Source organism: Saccopteryx leptura, chromosome 7, assembly GCF_036850995.1.
Source record: "Saccopteryx leptura isolate mSacLep1 chromosome 7, mSacLep1_pri_phased_curated, whole genome shotgun sequence".
In the NCBI taxonomy this organism is placed as follows: Eukaryota; Metazoa; Chordata; class Mammalia; order Chiroptera; family Emballonuridae; genus Saccopteryx; species Saccopteryx leptura.
In genome coordinates, this window is record NC_089509.1 from 57,039,239 (window position 1) to 57,063,425 (window position 24,187).

Here is a 24,187-nt window from a genome sequence, read left to right on the forward strand (position 1 = left end):
TGATGCCACAAAAGGGAGTTCTCCCCTCCCTCTCACTCCAACCCTGCCCCGCTCAGGACACACACTTGCCCTCCTCGCGAGAACCTTGTTTTCCACTGTGTTCTCAGACTCAGTCTGGTGCCAGCAACACGGCCCCCAACGACCATCTCAAGTTGGCAATTTGCCTCTTAGATATCTACAGCCTTGGTGACCCTCAACCCTCGGGTCACCCACAGGCAGTTGGCTTTTTCTCACAACTAGGTGGGATAGAAAGCAGGGCCTGAGCCTGGGAGAGTACAGATCAGCTCCACGAGTGCAGCCGTTTCATGGGCACCCATGGCTTATGCGGCCAAATAAATAGCCACAGCTATAGCCCATTCTCCATTCTCTCTCTCTCTCTCTGACCCCACCAGTACCACCAGCACCACCAGCACCACCAGCACCGACCAAAACCACTGGCCTCAGTCTCTCTGTGTCTTTGTTTCTATCTGTGCACCTGTTCCCTTCTCCTCCTCCTCCTCCCCTTCTCCTTCCTTTTCTTTTTCCTCCTCTTCTCCTCTTCCTCCTCCTCCTCCTCCTCCTTCTTCTTCTTTTTCTCCTTCTTTTTCTTCTTCTTCTCCTCCTCCTCCTCCTTCTTCTTCTTTCAGCCTCAACCAGCTTCCTCTGCTCATTTTTCTTACATAAGGCCCACCCTATATTTCATTTCTAAGAACTGAACACCATAGCACCCACGGGTCATGGACACTTCCCTCTGTATATTTTAGTGCCGATTCCTAAGATAACTAGTGAGAAGTTCAAGTCATCTCTTTTCAGACCAAGCTTGACAACAAGAGTAATAGCCTGCTTCTGCCTGGAGTCCTGAGGGCCAGACTTCTGGAGCTGTAAGGAGCTGGAAACAGGGTCCTCAGCAGACTGGGCAGGCCCTCTTCTGGAAGGGTACAGGGAGGCAGCTGGGAACAGGGTCCTCAGCAGACTGTGGGCAGGCTCTCTTCTGGAAGGGTACAGGGAGGCAGCTGGGAACAGGGTCCTCAGCAGACTGGGCAGGCCCTCTTCTGGAAGGGTACAGGGAGGCAGGTCTCTCTATGTGGCACTCCTCCACTGAGACCTGCCTCTTAGGAGTGTGTGAGTTGTTACCCAACACCCTAAATACATATTTTATCAATCCTTGAAGTTCAAGAAATTTTCTCCAGCAATATCCGGCTACAGCACAATATGTTACGTGCAATCGATTACATCTTGATGTTACAAAATGTCCAGGAATAGCAAACCAGACACATCTCAAGCTAACTGCCTGCACTATTGTACTATAAGGAATGGTGTCCCGATTATTCTGCAGGAGAGAATCTGCTGGATTTTTGCACAAACGCTGTCAGGTCACTCAGCATCATGCCTGCAGAAGAACCACCCTTTTCCTGTCCGTGTGGTGGACTGGGGCATCTCTGCGGTCTCTTGTCCCTCCTGTCCTCGGCGGTGGGCACATTAAGCAGGCTGAACCAGTGAGAGGACACCATTCCTCTGGCCTCAGTGACTGGTGCAGAGGTGGTCATGTGACCCCACAGGACCATTTAGAGTCTTTACTATGATATATATATATATATATATATATATATATATACTTCTTATTAACTAGCAGGCCCTGAGACCTCCAGGTGCCTTGTTCCCTAAGACATGAGAAAGTCTGCAGGCAGCCTGAAGACAGGGGAAGTCCTGCAGAACAAAGAGAGAAAGAGAGAGAGAGAGAGAGAGAGAGAGAGAGGGGCCTTATTAATATCATCTCACTTATTGGATCCAACTATGCTCAAAGAAGCCAGTACATTCCTTTTTTTCTTCAACAAGTCTGAATTTTCTGTCACATGCAATAATAGAATTTAAACTGATAATTCCATTCATCTTACAGATGAGGAGACTGAAAGTCCAAGAAGTTAACTGATTGGCCTAAGACCACTCATCCAGTTAGTTATATGGCCAATGGGAAAGCAAGTCCTAAAGAATGTGACATGAGCCATGTATCCTTGCTGGGTCAGAGCAAAAGGCCCTGTTGAAAAAAGCTATTTGATTGCTGATTCTGTTATTAGCTTGCTCTTCCACTTCATGTCCTCTGAAAATTTAATAAGCATTCCATAAATGTCTAAGCCACTATCAATATTTTTGAACAAAACAAGGCTAGATCCCAACCACAGAAACCTCCCACCAGAAAGACACTGAGTGATTGACTAATCTTTTTTTAAGTATTTTATTTATTGATTTTACAGAGATGGGGAGAGTGATAAGTATAATTGCTTCACTTTAATTGTTCATTACTTGCTTGTCAGATATGCCTTGACCCAGCAAGCCCAGGGCTTCAAACAAGAGACCTCAGCGTTTTCCAGTGTTTTTTGTGCTTTTTTTTATTGATTGTGAGTGCTAATACTACAATTATATGTAAGTGATTACTGTATATACAGTATTCGGTGTAATGTGTTTATTTAACGTTTTTCAGTTTCAAAATGTACATAACACACATAAGATAAAATCACATGTGCTCAAATCTCATTGTCCCTGTTAAGTGTTTCCCTTGCTAATAATGCCATGTTAAATGTTCGTTTATTCTTTACATTAGTCTTTTATATTCATTTTATATTAATTTCTTATTGTTTTTAGTATTAAACGCTATATTTATCTCTATAAAATGTGTTTTTGGTATGTAGTTTGGAGTGTCTAGAATGAATTAATTGGATTTACATTGATTCATATGAAAATAATTGCCTCGGTTTTCATGTTTCAGATCTCGCTGATTGTTTTTGGACTGATTATCGACGAAAACTGAGGTATCACTGTACTACAAGTTGATGCTTCCTGCTCCTAACCTCTCATATCTCTCTCTCTCTCCTCTCTCTGAAATCAATAAATAACATCATTTAAAAAATAACTTTAAAAAAAAGAAAATTGGGATCATATTTGCCCATCTCAAGTCTTTCTGAAACCAGCCCTCATATTCTTCCAACCCATTCTTCACAGTTTCTTAAAAGTGACCAAAGGGGTGCAACGATTTCATTTGCAAGTGTTTTCAGTAGTCCAGAACTCATCGGGGTCAGGTCACTCAAGCTAATTTAGAGCATCTAGGTCAATGGATTTCAACCCTGGATGCACATTTTCAGATCTGAAACATGAATACCGAGGCAATTATTTTCATATGAATCAATGTAAATCCAATTAATTTGTTCTAGACACTCCAAACTACATGCCAAAAACACATTTTATAGAGAATAAATATAGCGTTTAATACTAAAAACAATAAGAAATTAATATAAAATGAATATAAAGGGATGCACATTAGAATCACCTGAGACAGCTTTAAAACTACCATTGCTGGCCCTGGCCGATTGGCTCAGTGATAGAGCGTCGGCCTGGCGTGTGGAAGTCCCGGGTTCGATTCCCGGCCAGGGCACACAGGAGAGGCGCCCATCTGCTTCACCCCTCCCCCTCTCCTTCCTCTCTGTCTCTCTCTTCCCCTCCCGCAGCCGAGGCTTCATTGGAGCAAAAGATGGCCCGGGCGCTGGGGATGGCTCCTTGGCCTCTGCCCCAGGCGCTAGAGTGGTTCTGGTGGCAACAGAGTGAAGCCCCGGAGGGGCAGAGCATCGCCCCCTGGTGGGCGTGCCTGGTGGATCCTGGTCGGGCGCATGCAGGAGTCTGACTATCTCTCCCCGTTTCCAGCTTCAGAAAAATACAAAAACAAACAAACAAACAAAAAAACAAAAACAAAAAAAACTACCATTGCTTGGGCCTCTCAACAGACCAATTGAATGAGAGTCCAGAGGTGGAGCCCCAGCAGGGCATTCCTTTTTTTAAGCGCTCCCAGGGATGCTAGTGTACCCCAGGGTTAAAAGCCATTGAACAGAGGGGTTTTTTGGTTTTGTGTTTTGAGGTTTTTTTGTTTGTTTGTTTGTTTGTTTGTTTACAGAGACAGAGAGAGAGTCAGAGTGAGGGATAGACAGGGACAGACAGACAGGAACGGAGAGATGAGAAGTATCAATCATTAGTTTTTCGTTGCACATTGCGACACCTTAGTTGTTCATTGATTACTTTCTCATATGTGCCTTGACTGCGGGCCTTCAGCAAACCAAGTAACCCCTTGCTAGAGCCAGCAACCTTGGGTCCAAGCTGGCGAGCTTTTTGCTCAAGCCAGATGAGCCTGCGCTCAAACTGGCAACCTCAGGGTCTTGAACCTGGGTCTTTGGCATCCCAGTCTGATGTTCTATCTACTGCGCCACCGCCTGGTCAGGCTTGAGGGGTTTTGTTGTTTTTAATCTAATGCTCAGGGTCCATAGATTCAGAATCTTTGTGGCTAAGACTCAAGTATCAATAGTTTTAAGCCCCCAGATGACACTCAGGTGCAGCCTGGATGAGAACCCTGGATAAGAAACAGTTCTCAATTTAAGCCAGATGTTATGCATTCTTCTGTTACATCCAGTCCAACCTGATTCAAACTAATGCAAGTAGGGTTCACCGTTTGGACAAGTCCCCCAGACACACTTGAGCCTTCCTAGCCCAGGGCCCCAAGAAAGCAAGGAGGAAAGATCAATTCAAGAAAATAGTACAAAAAAACAGCTCAGGACAAGTATTCAGCTGTCAAATCAGCTTAGTAACTGAAGGTGCTGCTGTTACTGATCTGAAAATATTCCTCTAACCAGTGCAATGCTATTGAGGTGACCCTTTGCCTGACCAGATAAAAATTATTTTAAATCTTACTGGACTTTGGCCCAAGTCCCTGGAAGAAGCCTAAAGGAGGCTGAGAGTATTCAGGAAGGTGGAGGGACAAGGGGAGGATGCATTGTCTAAGAGGTCCACTGTACATAGGCTAATTGCCCCCTATATACAGGTGTAAAGTTGCAGAAATCAACCCAGAGTGTCACCCACATCCCAAAGCTTAATTAGTGAGGCTTCCCAGTGTTACCCTGAGAAATAACCTTTTGGCCAGGGCAGCACACGTGAGTAAGAATCTCTAATACTTTTTTCTTGTATTGATCTCACCTGATTTGTTCGTTTGGTCCCACCTGCACTGAATAGAAGCTGGTCCGTTTAGTCTCCTGGCTGTGGGGCCTAATTATTCTTGGCATCTAGTTTATCGCCTTAGCACCTTCCTCATGAAAGATGTCATTGGCACCTCGGGGGGGGGGGGAGTTCTTTATAGCATTTTTCTGGAGAGGATTTCACCTGCCAAATAGGAAAATGTGGCTTACCAGGCAGTCTGGTGGAGCATTTTTCATGCTCTGAGGGTTTTTGTTCAGCTGTTCAGCAGGCCGTTGTCTGGGCCATTTTCAAGATTACTCAGAGCCAGTGAATGGCTCTGCCCACAAAAGCCACACCGCTCTCCTCACAACACTTCTGTGCTCGTGCTCCTTCAGGGGCACCATGTCATTTTAGAAACGACGAACAGATCAGAGCCTGCCCCTGCCCCTGTGATAGAGTGATTTATAATAAGAAATACATATAGTTCTCTGTTCCCGGTTCCTGACCCAGAACTCCTGAAACCCTTGTCATTTCCTGGGTGGCAGGGGTATCTTTTGTTCTAATAAGGTGACTCTTGGTGGGCCCCTGGATGTCCCCTAGATGAGGGCTGGTCACTGGAGAGACCCATGATTACAAGCTTGGAATTTAGAAGCCTGCTCCCCATTCTCTTGACAAGGGAGAAGGGCTGAAAATAAAGTTAACCATCAGTTACACCTAAGTAATAAAGCCTCTCTATAAGTCCCAAAGGACGGGGCTCAGAGAACTTGCAGGTGGGTGAACACATTCACCCTGAGAGGGACCAAATCCACGGGACAGAAACTCCGGCACTTGGGACTTTACCTGGTGTCTCTCTTTATCTGGCTGTTCCTCTGTATCCTTCATTATATCCTTTAATAAGCTAGCAAATGTGTTTCCTTGAGTTTTGTGAGCCAGGCTAGAAAATTTCATAATTGAACCTGAGGAGGGGATCTTGGGGACCTCCAATTTGTAGCCAAATTGGACAAAAGTTGTAGGTCATCTGGGGACCTACCACTTGTATTTAACACCTGAAGTGGGGTGGGAGCAGTCTTGTGGGACTGAGCCCTTAACCTGTGGGTTCTGACTCTGTCTCCGGTAGGTAGTGTCACAATTGAGTTAAATTGTAGGACACCCATCTGGTGTTGCAGAGAATTGCTTGGGATGGGGAAAAGACCTCCACATATTTGGTAACCAGAAGAGAAGTGTTCTGTGTGAGAGTAAAGAAAGACACAAGAGTAGGGCAGAACTGGAGAGAAAACTGGATAGGACTTTCCTTTCCAGCCCCTCACTCTTAGGTGACCCTGAGTGACAACTTTGGATGTCCATTAACATCCCAGGGCCTCAGTCTACTTAGTTATAAAATAAAGGGTTAATATATTCTTGAAGAAAGCTTTCAGCTTTAAAATACTGTGCTATACTTTTGTGGGTTTTCTTATTAAGAATAGAAAAGTATATTTTTTTCACTGCACATGACTAATTTTTTTTACTCAGGTAGCACTCATTCTTTGCCAGAAAGTACAAATTCATATTAGCAGAAAGATTAAAATGTTAAATCTTTCATACTCATTAGTATTTTGTATACATCCTTCTAGATTTTGCCTTAGCATAAACATGCTGGAAGTCTGTTTGCAAAGATATGATCTTATCTGATCAACTGTTCTATTGGTCTGCTTTTTCACTGAACACAATATTCAAAATATCTTTATATATATATATATATATATGCTCATCAGCATGTAAATTATCACATGCTATTCTAGTGTAAGAACGTAGCAAAATTTATTTAACTAAACGACTCTGCGATTGTATAACCTGCTGTATTGGAAATTCAGGTATCTATATCTTGTCTCAGTTATTTCTCCTTTGGGAAAATTCTTAGAAGTGAAATTCCTGAATTTAACAGTATCCTTCCATTAAGGATTTTACACATATTCTAAATTGTCCTCCAGTATGTTGTATGAATTTATATTCCCCAAACTGTAAGAATGCCTTTTCTCCAGCTTCTCCTTCATTCCCTTTACTTTTTGTCTTTTTGCCAGGTATATCCTATTAGTCTTAATTTTGTATTATTTGATAACCAATGGGATTTGTTCTTTTTGTATATATGTTTTTGAGATTTGTGTATTTCCCCTGGAAAACTGACTGTCCATGTCTTATGTCCTTTCTGTTGTTGTTGTTGGGACTCTCTCTGGGCTCTCTTCTGGAGGCACAGCTATTGCCACCTAAGATAGGACAGAGAGAGCAGATGTGACTGGTAAAAGGACGAGAAGGGAAGGAGTCCCCAGGGAAGGTCTCTAGGGCCATCTGGAGCTGATGGACAGGCCGGTGTGCTCCTCAGATCCTGCACGCCCAGCGCCTGGGAACCCACTCCCGAACACAGAGAGGAGGGGATGTGGACCCTGTGCTGCTGAGGTATGGGAGAAACTGCAGCAGTTCTCCAGGGACCACCTGGACCTTGGTTCTCATAGCAGGGTCAGGTCACTGGGAGGTCAAGAGCAGTCCAGGAATCATCATTTAGAAAAAAAGTGACTAGAAGACAATGAGCGCTGGCATGGAGTTGGAGGTATTCCCAAAATGTCCGGCAGCATCTGATATCCACCACACATTTAGTTATTTAATGAGTATTTATTGAGTACCTATGATAAGCCAGGGACTGCCCTTGCCAAAATAAGTTAATGGACTACAGAACTACTGTTACTTATATGACTTTTCGGTTTTTGTTTCTTCAAAAGGATTCCATTTTCAGCATTCAGCTGACTAGGGGTATTTTATTTGAAGTAGTTAGAGTAAGTAGTCAGAATACTAAATGGCATAGAATTACACTGGATGAAATGGAATACTGCTCCAAATGATATATTGTTTTTATAGAACCATATGATTAGACAGGACCTGGAGATGACATAAAGCTTTGCAACAATGCCTTAAATGGTTTTCCTTGGGGCTGGAGGAAGTGGCATAATCTACAGTGTGTCCGTAAAGTCATGGTGCACTTTTGACCGGTCACAGGAAAGCAACAAAAGATGATAGAAATGTGAAATCTGCACCAAATAAAAGGAAAACTTTCCCAGTTTCATACCTATTCAGTGCAGTTCGATGTGGGCTCATGCACAGATTTTTTAGGGCTCCTTAGGTAGCTAACCCGTATAGCCTCTACAGACTCGTCACTGACTGATGGCCTACCAGAACAGGGTTTCTCCACCAAACTGCCGGTTTCCTTCAACTGCTTATCCCACCAAGTAATGTTATTCCTATGTGGTGGCACTTTGTTATAAATGCGCCGATATTCATGTTGCACTTTGGTCACGGATTCGAATTTAGCAAGCCACAGAACACACTGAACACATCTCGACCGGCATGGCTGTGGGCTGCTCCGCTGTATACACGGTGTTACGTCATCACCTGCGCATGCACACATGCTGCCACATCATCCTACAGAAACTGGGAGGGTTTTCCTTTTATTTGGTGCAGATTTCACATTTCTATCGTCTTTTGTTGCTTTCCTGTGACCGGTCAAAAGTACACCATGACTTTACGGACACACTGTATTTCCAGACAATTCTCCATGTGAGAGTATGTTTTCACAAAAGGCAAACTTATCAAGAGTTTGTACTGAGTAGTGATAGAAGTGGGAATACTAGCAAAGGCAGTGGGACATCTATCAGTATTTATAGTGTATATTAACAATTTTTCTATTTCCAGTTTTTATAGAAATGGTCATATTTAAATATTAAAACTACATTTATAGTTTTAATATGGATGTTTTAATTTCTAAATTCCTACAAAAACCAGTAAAAAAAATTTACTTTGCTTTGCTGGACCTAGAGATGACATAAAAGTTTGTGTTTTTTTACATGCACATTCTTAAATAATTTTTTTTAATTTTTTAAATTAATTTTAATGTGGTGACATTGATAAATCAATGTCAACTTTATTTTCAGCCCTTCTCCCTTGTCAAGAGAATGGGGAGCAGGCTTCTAAATTCCAAGCTTGTAATCATGGGTCTCTCCAGTGACCAGCCCTCATCTAGGGGACATCCAGGGGCCCACCAAGAGTCACCTTATTAGAACAAAAGATACCCCTGTCACCCAGGAAATGACAAGGGTTTCAGGAGTTCTGGGTCAGGAACTGGGAACAGAGAACTATATGTATTTCTTATAGTTTATAAGAAATGTTCTTATATGAACATAGGGTACATATGTTCAGAGAAAACATTTCTAGGTTATTTTGACATTTGATTATGCTGCATTCCCATCACCCAAAGTCCAATTGTCTTCCGTCACCTTCTAACTGGTTTTCTTTGTGCCCCTCCCCTCCCCCAACCCTCTCCTCCCTCCCCACCCTGTAACCCCCACACCCTTGTCCATGTTGCTGAGTCTCATTTTTATGTCCCATCTATGTATGGAATCATATAGTTCTTAGTTTTTTCTGATTTACTTATTTCGCTCAGTATAATGTTATCAAGGTCCATTCATGTTGTTGTAAATGATTCGATGTCATCATTTCTTATGGCTGAGTAGTATTTGATAGTATATATGTACCAAAGCTTTTTAATCCACTTGCCAACTGACGGACACTTGGTCTGTTTCCAGATCTTCGCTATTGTGAAAAATGCTGCCATAAACATGGGGGTGCATTTCTTCTTTTCAAACAGTGCTATGGTGTTCTTGGGGTATATTCCTAAAAGTGGTATAGCTGGGTCAGAAGGCAGTTCAATTTTTAATTTTTTGAGGAATCTCCATACTGTTTTCCATAGTGGCTGCACCAGTCTGCATTCCCACTAGCAGTGCAGGAGGGTTCCCTTTTCTCCACATTCTCGCCAGCACTTATTCTGTGTTGTTTTGTTGATGAGCACCATTCTGACTGGTGTGAGGTGATATCTCATTGTGGTTTTAATTTGCGTTTCTCTAATGATTAGTGATGTTGAGCATTTTTTCATATGCCTATTGGCCATCTGTATGTCCTCTTTGGAGAAGTGTCTATTCATTTCTTTCACCCATTTTTTGATTGAATTGTTTGTCTTCCTGGTATTGAGTTTTACAAGTTCTTTATAAATTTTGGTTATTAACCCCTTATCAGACATATTGTCAAATATATTCTCCCATTGTGTAGTTTGTCTTTTTATTCTGTTCTTATTGTCTTTTTTTCTTTTCTGCACTTTTCTGAAGCTGGAAACGGGGAAAGTCAGACTCCTGCACACACCCGACGGGGATCCACCCGGCACGCCCACCAGGGGGCGATGCTCTGCCCCTCCGGGGCATCGCCCTGCTGCAACCAGAGCCACTCCAGCGCCTGGGGCAGAGGCCAAGGAGCCATCCCCAGCGCCCGGGCCATCCCTGCTCCAATGGAGCCTCTCTGCAGGAGGGGAAGAGAGAGAAAGAGAGGAAGGAGAGAGGGAGGGGTGGAGAAGCAGATGGGCGCTTCTCCTGTGTGCCCTGGCTGGAAATCGAACCCGGGACTTCTGCACGCCAGGCCGACGCTCCACCACTGAGCCAACTGGCCAGGGTCTTATTGTCTTTAGCTGTGCAGAAGCTTTTTAGTTTGATATAGTCCCATTTGTTTATCCTGTCTTTTATTTCACTTGCCTGTGGAGATAAATCGGCAAATATATTGCTGTGAGAGATGTCGGAGAGCTTACTGCCTATGTTTTCTTCTAAGATGCTTATGGTTTTATAGCTTACATTTAAATATTTTATCCATTTTGAGTTTATTTTTGTGAATGATGTAAATTGGTGGTCTAGTTTTATTTTTTCGCAGGTAGATGTCCAATTTTCCCAACACCATTTGCTGAAGAGGCTGTCTTTACTCCAATGTATGCTCTTACCTCCTTTGTCAAATAACAGTTGTCCATAAAAGTGTGGGTTTATTTCTGGATTCTCAGTTCTGTTCCATTGATCTATATGCCTGTTCTTAGGCCAGTACCAGGCTGTTTTGAGTACAATGGCCTTGTAGTATAACTTGATATCCGGAAGTGTGATACCTCCCACTTTATTCTTCCTTTTCAAGATTGCTGAGGCTATTCGTGTTCTCTTTTGGTTCCATATAAATTTTTGGAATATGTGTCCTATATATTTGAAGTAAGTTATTGGTATTTTAATTGGTATTGCATTAAATTTATATATTGCTTTGGGTAATATAGACATTTTAATGATGTTTATTCTTCTTAACCATGAGCACAGTATATGCTTCCACTTGTTTGTATCTTCCCTGATTTCTTTTATTAATGTTTTATAATTTTCCAAGTAAAAGTCTTTAATCTCCCTGGTTAAATTTATTTCTAGGTACTTTATTTTTTTGATTGCAATGGTGAAGGGGATTGCTTCCTTAATTTCTCTTTCTGACAGTTCATTGTTAGTGTATAAAAATGCCGCTGATTTCTGAGTATTAATTTTATATCCTGCCACCTTGCTGAATTCATTTATCAGGTCCAGTAGTTTTTTGACTGAAACTTCAGGGTTTTCTACATACAATATCATATCATCTGCAAATAATGATAGTTTTACTTCTTCTTTTCCAATTTGAATGCCTTTTATTTCTTTTTCTTGTCTGATTGCTGTGGCTAGGACTTCCAGAACTATGTTGAATAAGAGTGGTGAAAGGGGCGCCCCTGCCTTGTTCCTGATCTTAAGGGGATTGCTTTTAATTTTTGCCCATTGAGTATGATGTTAGCTGTGGGTTTGTCATAGATGGCCTTTATCATGTTGAGGTATGTTCCCTGTATTCCCACTTTGCTGAGAGTTTTGATCATGAATGGGTGCTGGATTTTATCAAATGCTTTTTCTGCATCTATTGAAATTATCCTGTGGTTTTTCTCCTTCCTTTTGTTTATGTGATGAATCACATTGATTGATTTGCGAATATTGTACCAGCCTTGCCTCCCAAGAATAAATCCCACTTGATCATGGTGCATGATTTTTTTCATATATTGCTGGATCCGGTTAGATAATGTTTTGTTGAGGATTTTAGCATCTAAATTCATCAGGGATATTGGCCTATAATTTTCTTTCTTTGTGTTGTCTTTGCCTGGTTTTGGAATCAGAATTATACTCGCCTCATAAAAGGAGCTTGGAAGTCTTCCTTCCTCTTGAATTTTTTGAAATAGCTTGAGAAGGATAGGAGTTAGTTCTTGAATATTTGGTAGAATTCACTTGTGAAGCCATCAGGCCCAGGACTTTTCTTTGTTGGGAGTTTTTTGATAACTGTTTCAATCTCATTTGTTGTAATTGGTCTGTTTAGGTTTTCTGATTCTTCCAGATTGATTTTTGGAAGATTATATGTTTCAAGGAATTTGTCCATTTCATCTAGGTTGTCTAGTTTTTTGGTGTACAGTTCTTCACACTATTTTCTTACAATATTTTGTATTTCTGTTGTGTCATTGTTATTTCTCCACTCTCATTTCTAATTTTATTTATTTGAGTCCTCTCTCTTTTTTTCTTGGTGAGTCTGGTTAAAGGTTCATCGATCCTGTTTACCTTTTCAAAAAACCAGCTCCTGGTTTCATTGATCCTCTGTATTGTTTCTTTAGCCTCTATGTCATTTATTTCTGCTCTGATCTTTATTATTTCCTTTCTTCTACTAGCTCTGGGCTTTACTTGCTGTTCTTTTTCTAGTTCTTTTAGATGCAGGGTCAAGTTGTTTATTTGAGCTTTTTCTAGCTTCTTAAGGTATGCCTGTAATGCTATGAACTTCCCTCTCAGGAGTGCTTTTGCTGTGTCCCATGAATTTTGAGTTGATGTATGCTCATTATCGTTCATTTCTAGGAATTTTTTTTATTTCTTTTTTGATCTCATTGTTAACCCATTCGTTATTTAATAACATGCTATTTAGTTTCCAAATGTTTGAGTATTTTTCAGTTTTTCTGTTGTGGTTGATTTCTAGTTTCATGCCATTATGATCAGAGAAAGTGCTCAATATGATTTTAATCTTCTTAAATTTGTTGAGACCACCTTTGTGCCCTAACATGTGGTCTATCCTAGAGAATGTACCATGAGCACTTGAAAAGAATGTATATTCTGCTGCTTTAGGGTGAAAAGTTCTGAAGATATCTATTAAATTGAGTTGATCTAGTGTGTCTTTTAAGTCTGCTGTTTCTTTGTTAATTATCTTTCTTGAGGATCTATCTAGTGATGTTAGTGGGGTATTGAAATCTCCTACTATTATAGTATTGCTGTTGATCTCGCCCTTTAAATCCATCAAAGTCTGCTTTATATATTTAGGTACTCCTATATTAGGTGCATAGATATTTATAACGGTTATATCTTCCTGTTGGATTGCTCCCTTTATCATTATGTAGTGACCTTCTTTATCTCTTACTATAGCCTTTGTTTTAAAGTCCATTTTGTTTGATATAAGTATTGCTACCTAGATTTTTTTTCATTTCCATTTGCGTGAAATATTTTTTTCTATTCTTTTATCTTCAGTCTCTGTGCACCTTTTGTTTTAAGTTGTGTCTCTTATAGACAGCATATGTATGGGTCCTGTTTTCTTATCCACGCAGCTACCCTATGTCTTTTGATTGGATCATTTAATCCATTTACATTTAAGGTTATTATTGATATGTAGTTGTTTATTGCCATTTTATTCTTTAAAACTGTATTTCTCTTTTGCTATATTCTTTTTCTCCTTTGATCTGTTTACAACAGGCCCCTTAGCATTTCTTGCAGCCTTGGTTTGGTTGTAGTGAATTCCTTGAGGGTTTTTTTTTCCTCTAAAGCTCCTTCAATTTTAAACGATAGCCTTGCTTGATAAAGTAGTCTTGGTTGTAGGCTCTTGTTCTGCATTACTTTGAATATTTCTTGCCATTCCCTTCTGGCCTCAAGTGTTTCTATTTTGAAGTCGGAAGTCATCCTTGTGGGGCTCCTTTGTAAATGATAGTCTTTTTTTTTCTAGCAGCTTTTAATATTTTCTCTTTATCGCTTAGCTTTGGTATTTTAATTATGATGTGTCTTGGTGTAGATTTCTTTGGGTTTCTCTTTAATGGAGTTCTCTGTGCTTCTTGAACTTGTGAGATGTTTTCCTGCCTTAATTGAGGGAAGTTTTCAGCTATGATATGTTTGAACAAAGTCTCTATCCCTTGTTCTTTCTCTTCTTCTTCAGGAACCCCTATGATGTGGATGTTATTTCTCTCCATGTTGTCACAGAGCTCTCTTAGAGTTTCCTCAGACTTTTTGAGTCTCTTTTCTTTTTTCTGCTCTGCTTCTGTGCCTTTATTTATCTTGTCCTCTAACTCGCTGATTTGATTCTCAGCTTCATCCATCCTGCTTTTAATTCTTTCCATTGTGTTCTTCATTTCTAATATTGTATTTGTCATCTGACTGATTCTTTTTTATTATTTCAATGTCCTTTTTTATATTTACTATCTCTTTATTTAGGTGTTCATAATGACCATCTATTGTTGTTCTATATGTTTGAGCATCCTAACAATCATTATTTTAAACTCTGCATCTGGTAATTTGGTTATATCTGATTCATTCAGGTCCTTTTCTGGGGATTTCTCTTGATTCATTTGTGTTGCATCTCTCTGCTTTCTCATTTTGTCTGTGTAAAAGAAAGTTTTGGCCACTGGAGTCACTGGGTGTGGCCTCTGTGTTCCCTAGGTGTGGTCTGTCTGCAGGCCCACCACACCCTCTGCTGTTGCTGCCTAGGGTGTTTGGGTATGGGCGTTGCTGTGGTTTCTGCCTCTCCTTCATGGGAGTGGCTGTGATCACGTGCTCAGGAGTACAAGCCTCGGTGGCCTTGGCCTATGCCCCGCCCCCGCGGGTGGCATTATGCTTGGCCCTGAGGGCAGGGGTGAGCACCTTTGCTCAGCTGTGGGTCTCCGCCTGATTCCGGGCTGTCGCCCTGCCCTTGCAGGAGGAGCCCGCTCGTGCAAGCCCGCAGCTGCAAGCCTTGGCTCCACAGGCGGGTGAGACTGCGTGCCCATGCTCAGTAGCGGGACTCCGCCTGTTCTGGGATTTTGGCTCCACCCCCATGGGAGGAGCTGGCTCCCACGTCAGGCCACAAGCCTTGGTTCCACGGGTGGGGCAAGGCTGTGCTCCTGCACCTTTGCTCAAGGGCTGGTCTCCGCCCCTTCCAGAGTTCCTGCCCTTCTCCCGCAGGCTGGATTACAGGTTGCCTGCAGCTGGGCTTGACCACTTTCGCACATCCCCTCCTCCCCAGCCAGGCAAGACCGAGCTCATGCCTGGGCCTCAGTGGTGGCCAGCAGTCTTCCGCCCTTGCCATCAGAACTGCGCTTCTGTGTCCCACCGCCGCCCGCCCTCCGGCAAGCCCTCAGCCGTGTGGGTGCGGGTGCTGCAGCTCCGACCCTAAGACTCACTACTGTAGACCCGAAAGCTCCCTCCTTCTAAAAGACTCTGCTCTGAGTGCCATGGGAGAGCTTGTTTGGCTGGTGTCCTGCTTCCCTTTGCTGGTATTGCTGTTTCTAGGGGAAATATTCACTTCAGATTTGGGGAATGACTCATCCCAGGGGTTAGGGTGGCTATCTCCCAAAATGTTTCTCCCTGTGCCTCCTAGATTATACTCTCTTCCTGCTACTCTGGCACGCTCCTCTCTCCCTGTCCCCCGGAGCCCTGGGTGAGTGGTTGTAAGAGAAGTTTTCTGCACAGTCCCTTTAAGAAGAATCCTGGGTCTGAGAAATCAGTCTCTTTCTCACAAACAGTATCCTGTCTTATTTCCAGCTAAATACTGTCCTTACGCCTCTTCTAGGCTCTGGGGCTGCAGGCTGGGGCTTTGTTCCTGGGGCCCAGGACCCTCTCCTCTCTGCTAAACTCACTTCCCGCCATGTGAGTCTCTCCCGGCTGCCATTTGCTCTGGGGAGCTGGGCAGCCCTCTCCACGTTTCCACTTTTCCTACCAGTCTCAGTGTGGCTTCTTCAGTGTTTCTTGGTTGAAGAGTCCTCTTAGTTTAGTCCAAAGTTGGTTTTTCCAGATGATGCTTCTTAAAATTAGTTTGTAATTCACTTTGGTTCTGGAGGAGGAAGTTGGTACATCCGCCTACTCCATCGCCATCTTGTCTTCTAGCTATTATAACATTTTAATGTTAAAATCTCCAGACTATTGACATGAGAGAATGGAAACTTCTGAATATGACCTGTGGCCACTGTTCAGTCATTCACTCTGGCTGACTCTGAGAAGATTTCTAAATCAGTAGAGTTCAGTTTGTCTTCCTTGCCTGCCCCCAAATAGCACTTTCTGGCTCAATCAAAAATCAGTCATTTCAGTCATGTGGATTATCTCAAAGGTATGAGGTAGTGCAATAAATCAGTTCCTCCTTTTTTTTTTTTTTTTTACTTGATTATATATTATGAACATCTTCGTATTTGTGAGGCAGTTTTCACACTTTACCCTGGGCATATTACTTGCCAGGCCAGTTTTTCCTTTCTGTGAGGTTTGTTCTGGAAGACCAGAGGCTGCGCACCATGGCCTGCAGCTTCCAGGTGAGGGGGTGGGGGTGCAAGGGCAGATCTCGCGCTGACTCTTAGCAATCTTCCCCATAAATAATAGCCATTTGGGAACACGGACCTTTGTTTCAGCAGTTCAGGAGAATTCATTCTTCATAGAGAAAACTCATTTGCTGGTGGCAGTGATTCAAGCTGCTTACTTTAGAGAATATTGCCAGAGCCAAATTCATCCTCAGTTACGGAGGTCAGAGATGAGGCAGCGGTGCTTACAGGGCACAGCTCTTTTATGGGTTCCCTTGGCTTTCTGCTTTCTTCTTTACAGTTGATTAACACCCAATAACCATTTCTTCAAGAAAGAAAAATTCAATTCCTCAGTTTAATTAACTTCCTTAGTACAGTATTCACTGCAACCAGCCTGAATCCAGACAATGGTCAAAACGAGATCTGGACTTAACCCTTGGCTGGCACCTGTCAGGGCCCCTGAGGCTGAATAGAATGTCCAGTGGGCCTGATTTTTGGAGAGCCTGAAACTTTTTGCCTTGGTTTGACATTTGGCCTTGACTTCATGTTCAAAATGTGTTTGCTGACAGTATGTGTTTTATTATTGTTAATTTTAATACACTGTGGAGGACTTCTTTCAGCCTCATTCTTTGAACAGTTAACAAATATTTACTGAGAATTCAGAGAGCATGGTTTACTGCATATGTTTACTAAGTAGCTATAGATTTAGACAATCATATGCATTTTTATTCTTTTATTACAGTATTATATGTTAGAAGTAATAAAGTATAGTGGTCAAGTGCATGTATGCTAAGCCAAATTGTCTGGGTTCAAACTTAGCTCTGACGTTTCACAGCTATGTGATTCAGGCAAGTTAACGGACCTCTCTGTGTCTCAGTATCCTCATATGTAAAATCAGAATAATAACACTACCTATGCTGGGTTTTTTTAAGTAGTAAATTAATCAAAAAATGTAAAGCAGTTAGAACAGTGATTGGGCCGAGAGTAAGTCCTCATAATGTTCACTCACAAACAGCCTTTATTAAAGACCATCACAACTGAAAAATGGTTATTTCACTGAGGAGTGAAATTGTAAGTTTTGTACAACCAGTTATTCTGTCAACTATCATTCATCTATCACCTATTTTGTGCAAAGCATGATGAGTGATGGAGCCACAGAGGTGAGTCCTACATAAACTCTACTCTGGAGCTGGTTGAGAATTTTGCACGTACATCACAGTTGTGTGATGAGTCGATTGATGCATGAAGAAGTCACCCAGTTGCACCAGTCTGGCTGCGACCGAGTCAGGGCACCGTACATCACAGGGTAATATGAAGTGTCACAGTGCTCTGATAGTCAATTCATTATTTCCTTTAAAACTTTCTAAATTACCTCACCTTTATCGGTGATCTCTGCTCCTGGAAAAAGCACAGCACACAAGAAGGGAACAATTCCCAGTGATCTTGAAAAAGAACCTCAAGAAAGGGTTATTGACTGTCACAGACTATAGGTGCACGTTTTCTTCACCTTTTCACTCCTCTGCAATCGGATGCAGTGAGGAAGCATTACCATTGCCTGCACGTGTGCAAATGTGGTCACAGCCGCTCAGCTGTCACTGCAGCTGAGTTATGTGCATTGCTGGTACCACAGGGCCTGAAATTTATCATCATTAAAATGTCTTCAAAAAGATTACACTATAATTTAGATTGAAATGAGAAGTTACTGTATATACAGGAAGGCACAGAAACAGTCCTGTAATATATGATTAAAAAATCATGCTTAGTAAGTCTGAAAGAGAGCTTTCATTGAATATTAAATTCTAAGTGCTAAGAAAGCATGGGCCATAGGTTAGTTGGCAGAATTTTCTTGTTACATTGTGGTACATAAAACAATGGTTTATTTTAAAATTAAAAGCTTCTTAGAATTGAAGAAATATAGTATGTTTTAAAGCTTGAGAAATAATTAGAAGATCCTAAAATGGTTATTTTTACATTTACTCCAGCATTCCAAATTTTCAATTTTTGGTAAAACCAAAGTCTACCTACATTCATATTTAATTAAATTTTAAACTCATCTAATTTTTAAACCTAATTATGTTATTTTGAGAGAAGTATATTATTCTTACAATATAGAGTGAAGGTTTTGATGTGCTAGTCAGACAGTTTAAGTATGAATTACAATAAATCCATAGCCATTAAAATGTAAAAACATGCTGACCATTTACCACCTGAAGCTATTTTACAATAGAACACAGACATGTGCTGGATCCCTTAGGGAACCCCCCCCCCACCCCCCAGTTTAGATGAGGTTTCACCTGCTCAGATCTGTCACTTCCTCCCAGCCACTGAGCCATTTCCAAACTCTTTATTTGCATTTGCTTTCAAGAAATGTACACTGCCCAAACTGAACTCACGGAGAGATGCCACCGATTTAGTGTTTGACTCCTCAGTACCCGTAATTCCTATGTTCATTTTGTCACTAAGGGATGGAAAGTTTGACGCCCTATTTTGGCTGTGACGATTGACCCTCTGAGGTTGATGGAGGCTTTGCCATGAATTCTTACCAACATTCTGACACAATAATTTTGGAACTTTGAGGAGGTATCTGATTTTAGCCTAGGTAATCATTCTCAAGATCGGTACTTGTTCTTCAATTTACTTTCAATTTGTGAACCCAGTCATACATCATCTTTGACTCAGTAGAGCATCACTTTCACATATGGCCAGGATTCTTGTATCGACAAGATGAGGAAATTCTGTTTATCAGCAACTGACACTTTCCTCACTTTGCACTTCCTACTAATTATGGCTGTTAACTTTTCAAGATCCTATCACAAAGAGTAGCTCATTGACTTTAATTATTTTTGAAATTCACTGGCTCCAAAACAGAGTGAAGCTGGCAGGTGCCAGAGGTTTAGAGATGCAGAAATCAATTAACAAAGAAGGAAAGCTCTTATTAGCTGATACTTTTGTTATGTTTCTTTTTCTCATGTAAGGAGTTCAGAGTAGATCTAAGGTCCTTAACTGTAGGCAGGGAAAAGGTAATGTTCAAGACAAGAAATTCAAGACTTAGGCCTTGGCCAAGAGAGGAGCACTTGACTCATTTTCCATCATTTTCCAACTGTACCACTGTCGGGTCTAGATTTAGAAAACCCACAGATCAGTTGGTTCCCAAGTCATCTCCAACTGGTGTCTATATTTAGTTGATTCCAAGTAGAAGTTGGCACTTAAAAGCTTGACTGGAATCCTTCTGCATGGCAACTAGTTCATTAAAATTAGATTTTAATGGTCTATGGAAGTCCTTTGCTCTGTGAGGATGTGGCACTTTGCTGATATTCTTTAAACATCAAACCAGTTAGAATCTATTCTTGTAGATTCCACTATTAAGTCCATGTCTGTTCCAATTTCTCTTTTTAAAAGTGGCTTTCTGATATGGAAAAGTACTCTGCAGCACTGCTAGGGAAATATAAATGTGATATAATCTCTTTCTTAATTTCTTTCTTTCTCTCTCTCTCTCTCTCTTGCTCTCTTCCTTTTCTTTCTTTCTTTTTCTTTCTCTCTCTTTCTTTCCTTTCTTCCTTTTCTTTCTTTCTTTTTATTTCTCTTTCTTTCTTGCTTTCTATACAGTCTTTCTTAAAAGCATGGCAGTCACAGGCCTAAGATGTCATCAAATGCAGAATTTGACCAAAATTTTTGCATGTATTTTATTTTATTTTTTTATTATTATTTTAATGGGGTGACATTGATAAATCAGGGTACATATGTTCAGAGAAAACATTTCCAGGTTATTTTGACATTTGATTATGTTGCATTCCCATCACCCAAAGTCAAATTGTCTTCTGTCACCTTATTCAAGGAAATAATAAGAAATATAGCCAAAGACTTATCAACAAGGAAGTTTATTGCAGCATTTATTACAGTAGTGAAATATTAAAAAAAAAACTAAATATCCCAAATATTTGACTATTATACAACCAACAAAAGTGATGTCATAGAATATTTGAGAAAGGAAAATGATTACCTTATATTATAAAGTTAAAGAGCTATGTCACAGAACTATATATTGTTATTCTAATTTTTAATATAATATTTGTATACCTTTACAGCAGTTAAAAAGGGTAGAATTACAGTACATTTTATTTTCATTCTTGTATTTTTTTTTCAAATTTTCTACATTGAACAGCCACCACTCTTATAATCAGAGAAGGAACATTTCAGGCTTTAAAAAAGAAAGAAAACACCTTCTTGAGCCATAGAATAATTGTTGAAATTCAAAGTTTACCCAAATCATGGCCTTATTATTTCTGAAAATTCAGGAAAAAAGAAACTATGATTTGATGAGTACTTGTCATGTCCTAGTTACTCTACTAGGACCTTTTGTACATATTATGTCACTTATTCATCACAATAGTCCTGAAAGGTAGGTACTATTACCCTTATCCTTGTGGGGGAGAATGCAAAGATTAAGAAAACTTAAGTAGCTTTACTTATCTAGGTTCAAATAACTAACACTGAGTCAGAATGTCAGAAGGCACTAGTCAGGTCTCATTCATTTGTTCATTCGTTGATTTAGTCACACACACATGTAATTATGAGTATGGCTAACTCTTTCTGGCATATGAAAATATATAAAATAACATTTAAAGTATCCATACATTCACCTTCTAGTTTAAGAACCTAAATGTTTCAGACACAGAGGCTACTGCCTGTGTACTTATCTCCAATTCCATTCTGTTCTCTTCCATCCAGAAATAACCATTATCTTGACTCTGGAGTTCATTGTTTCCAAGCAAGTTATTGTTCCTTTGCTACATATGTTTGTATCCATAAACTATACTGAATCAGTCACTGTCCAGTCATGAAAATAGAAACCACTTAATGTATTTCACACAAAAGGAGATTCAATACTAAGAACTGGTTACAAAGGTATAAAAGGCTGTAGGAGCAAATGGGATAAGGGAGCTACGTTCATTTTCATCTGTTGGCCTCTCCAGGCCAAGCCTCTACCTTTCTTTGTGCTTAGAAAACTAAGTGGTACAGACTGCTCCACTGGACTCCCTTGAGCTCTGACTTCAGTTGATTTTGACCAATGGGAAGTGCTGATAGGAGATCAAGGGGTAAAGGAGAATGAGATCAGAGTATTCGCTCATTTGCTTTCTTCCCTGTTGGGGTGCTACTGGTTAGCACTGCTGCTGCTAAAATAGCCACTGACTCTACTGAAATGCTCATTTCTAGTCACTCCCTACTAATGCTGTTGCTGCCATTGCTGGAAACACCACCAGGAACAGAAAGAAAAATGGCCTCTCCCTTTCTTCTGTCTTCTAATCTCTTCTCAGTGCAAGGCACTAGCAAAACCAAGGGTGCCTGTGACATGTAGTTCACAGGTTTCCAGCCCATTGCAATACAGAAGAGGGTACAGAAAAGCTGGAGTGGGGTTAAAAGCCAACAGCACAAAACCACTTCAAGTGCATAGTATTGTTTGCATTTTTAAAACTCTATATAGAGAGTGTCATGCTATACCTATCCTTGCTTTTTAGTTTAACCTTATACTTCTGAGATCTATCCATGGTGATACACATGGCTTCAGTTCATTCATTTTAACTGCAATATTGTATTCAATAATGGTATTTCTACAAGGGAACTACTGAAGATAGAAACATGGACATTATTGGCATTAGAACAAAAGAGGTATAAACATCATATATGGCAAACTACCAACAGTAAGTAAAATGAGATTACAGGAAAATATTTCTAAAAGCTGTTCATTCTTTCACTCACCACAGATTCATTGAGCTCCTACTGTCTTCTAGGCATTGTGCTTGACACAAAACACAAAAAATCAAATACAATCTGGTCCCGGCTCTCTGGTTGTTGACATATGGATAATTAGATATACGATTTCCATTAGGGTAATCAGTACTTGACACAGTTATGACTAGGGTGCTACAGAGGCAGAGCTTGACAAGAAACTACAAGGCAATTTTAGTGATAGATATGGACTTTAAATTTCTAAATATATAAAATACTGTATCACAGATGGAATCTAGTAATATAGTAAAAACAATAATACCATGACCAAAAAAGGCTATTTTTTTTTTCCTTTTTTTTTTTTTTTTTTTTTTTTTTTTAGGTGAGAGGAAGGGAGATAGTGAGGCAGACTCCTGCATGCGCCCTGACCAGATCCACCCAGCAACCCTATCTGGGGCCAATGCTCAAGTACCGAGCTACATAAAGGCTATTTCAAGAATACAAAATACTTCAACATTTTAAAAAAACCTATAAACATAATAAGTTAAATGAGAAAAGTCATGAAAATATATCAAAAACTCATTTGAAAAAATCAGCAGCTTTTCCTAATAAAAACTTGAAGTAAAGTAGGATTAGCAGGATTCCATCTTAACATGATAAAGATTAGTTAGTAAACACTAAAAACAAACATCATATTAAATAAATTGTTACATGCATTTCCATTAAAGCAGGAATAAGTTACCCCTAGTAATCACTGTGTTTTGCAAGTCTTAGACAATATAGTGATTTTTTTAATCAATAAAGATTAGGCATCGTAACACGTATCAAATTGTGAGCTATGATACTGCTATTAAAATAAAAGAATAGGCTGACTAGGCAGTAGCGCAGTGGATAGAGTGTCGGACTGGGACGCGGAGTACCCAGGTTCGAGACCCCGAGGTTGCCAGCTTGAGCGTGGGCTCATCTGGTTTGAGCAAAGGCTGACTAGCTTGAGCCCAAGGTCGCTGGCTCGAGCAAGGGGTCACTCAGTCTGCTGTAGCCCTCTAGTCAAGGCACATATGAGAAAGTATTCAATAAACAACTAAGATGCCGCAATGAAGAATTTATGCTTCTCATCTCTCTCCATTCCTGTCTGTCTGTCCCTATCTATCCCTCTCTCTGACTCTCTCTGTCTCTGTCACAAAAAGAAAAAAAAAATAGGATAACCACAATATATGATTAAATGAAAGGGGAGGGGAAGCAAACAGCAGAGTCCTTTGTCTAATGTGACCCTTTTTGGGGAGGTGGGGAAAGAAAGGAACACCCAATGTGCATGTACATGGGTGTGTATCAGTTTGTATTTAGCTAGGGGAAGAAGTGGAACTATATAATCCAAACTCAGCATTAGATATCTCAGAGGAATAGAGTTAGGGAATGAGAGCTAGTTGACTTTTGATTATTTTAATTATACAGCTTTGTATTTAAAAATGAGCATGTCATTTTTATCATATAAAAATCTAGTAAGCAAAATTTTTAATCAGATGGGCAGTAGTTAAGGAAAATTTCCTGTAGGGAGGTTTGAACTCAATTCAAAAAAGAACAGTAGCTCACTGAAGAAAACATTGGTAAGGGGTTTTCTCATCAGAGAGAACAAAAGCACTGAAGCACAAGACCAGACGGGATTTCCAGAAATTACAAAATCCTTAGGACATCTCAAGCAAAGATGTGACATATGAGTCATCTGTATCATCACTAAATTCTAGCATTTATGGGTTTACATGGGGGCTGACTGGTCCTAATAGAAGAGCAGTGATCAAGTTCAGCACCATATGAGGGCTTTACAGGGAGTCAACCCTTTTCATCCTACTAGAGTTCAGAACCAAAGGATAGGTGGCAGGAGTTGATGGGGAGGGTTTGAGCATGCTCAGTTCCTTCCCCACACCCTCCAATCATCACTCTTCCCTGGGAGAAAAATCTCAAAGGATCCTCCTTAACTTTTCCTTCCCGGCAAGCATGTGGAAATTACCTCCCAATAGCAACTTGAGGAGAACAAATAAGTTTTCAACCCAATACTCTCCA

The 24,187-nt window shown here is 40.6% G+C and overlaps 1 pseudogene; it reads left to right on the forward strand.

Moving 5' to 3' along the window:
- The window catches only part of LOC136378997 (obg-like ATPase 1), a 42,506-nt pseudogene that overhangs the window by 11,857 nt on the left and 6,462 nt on the right, over positions 1-24,187 (forward strand).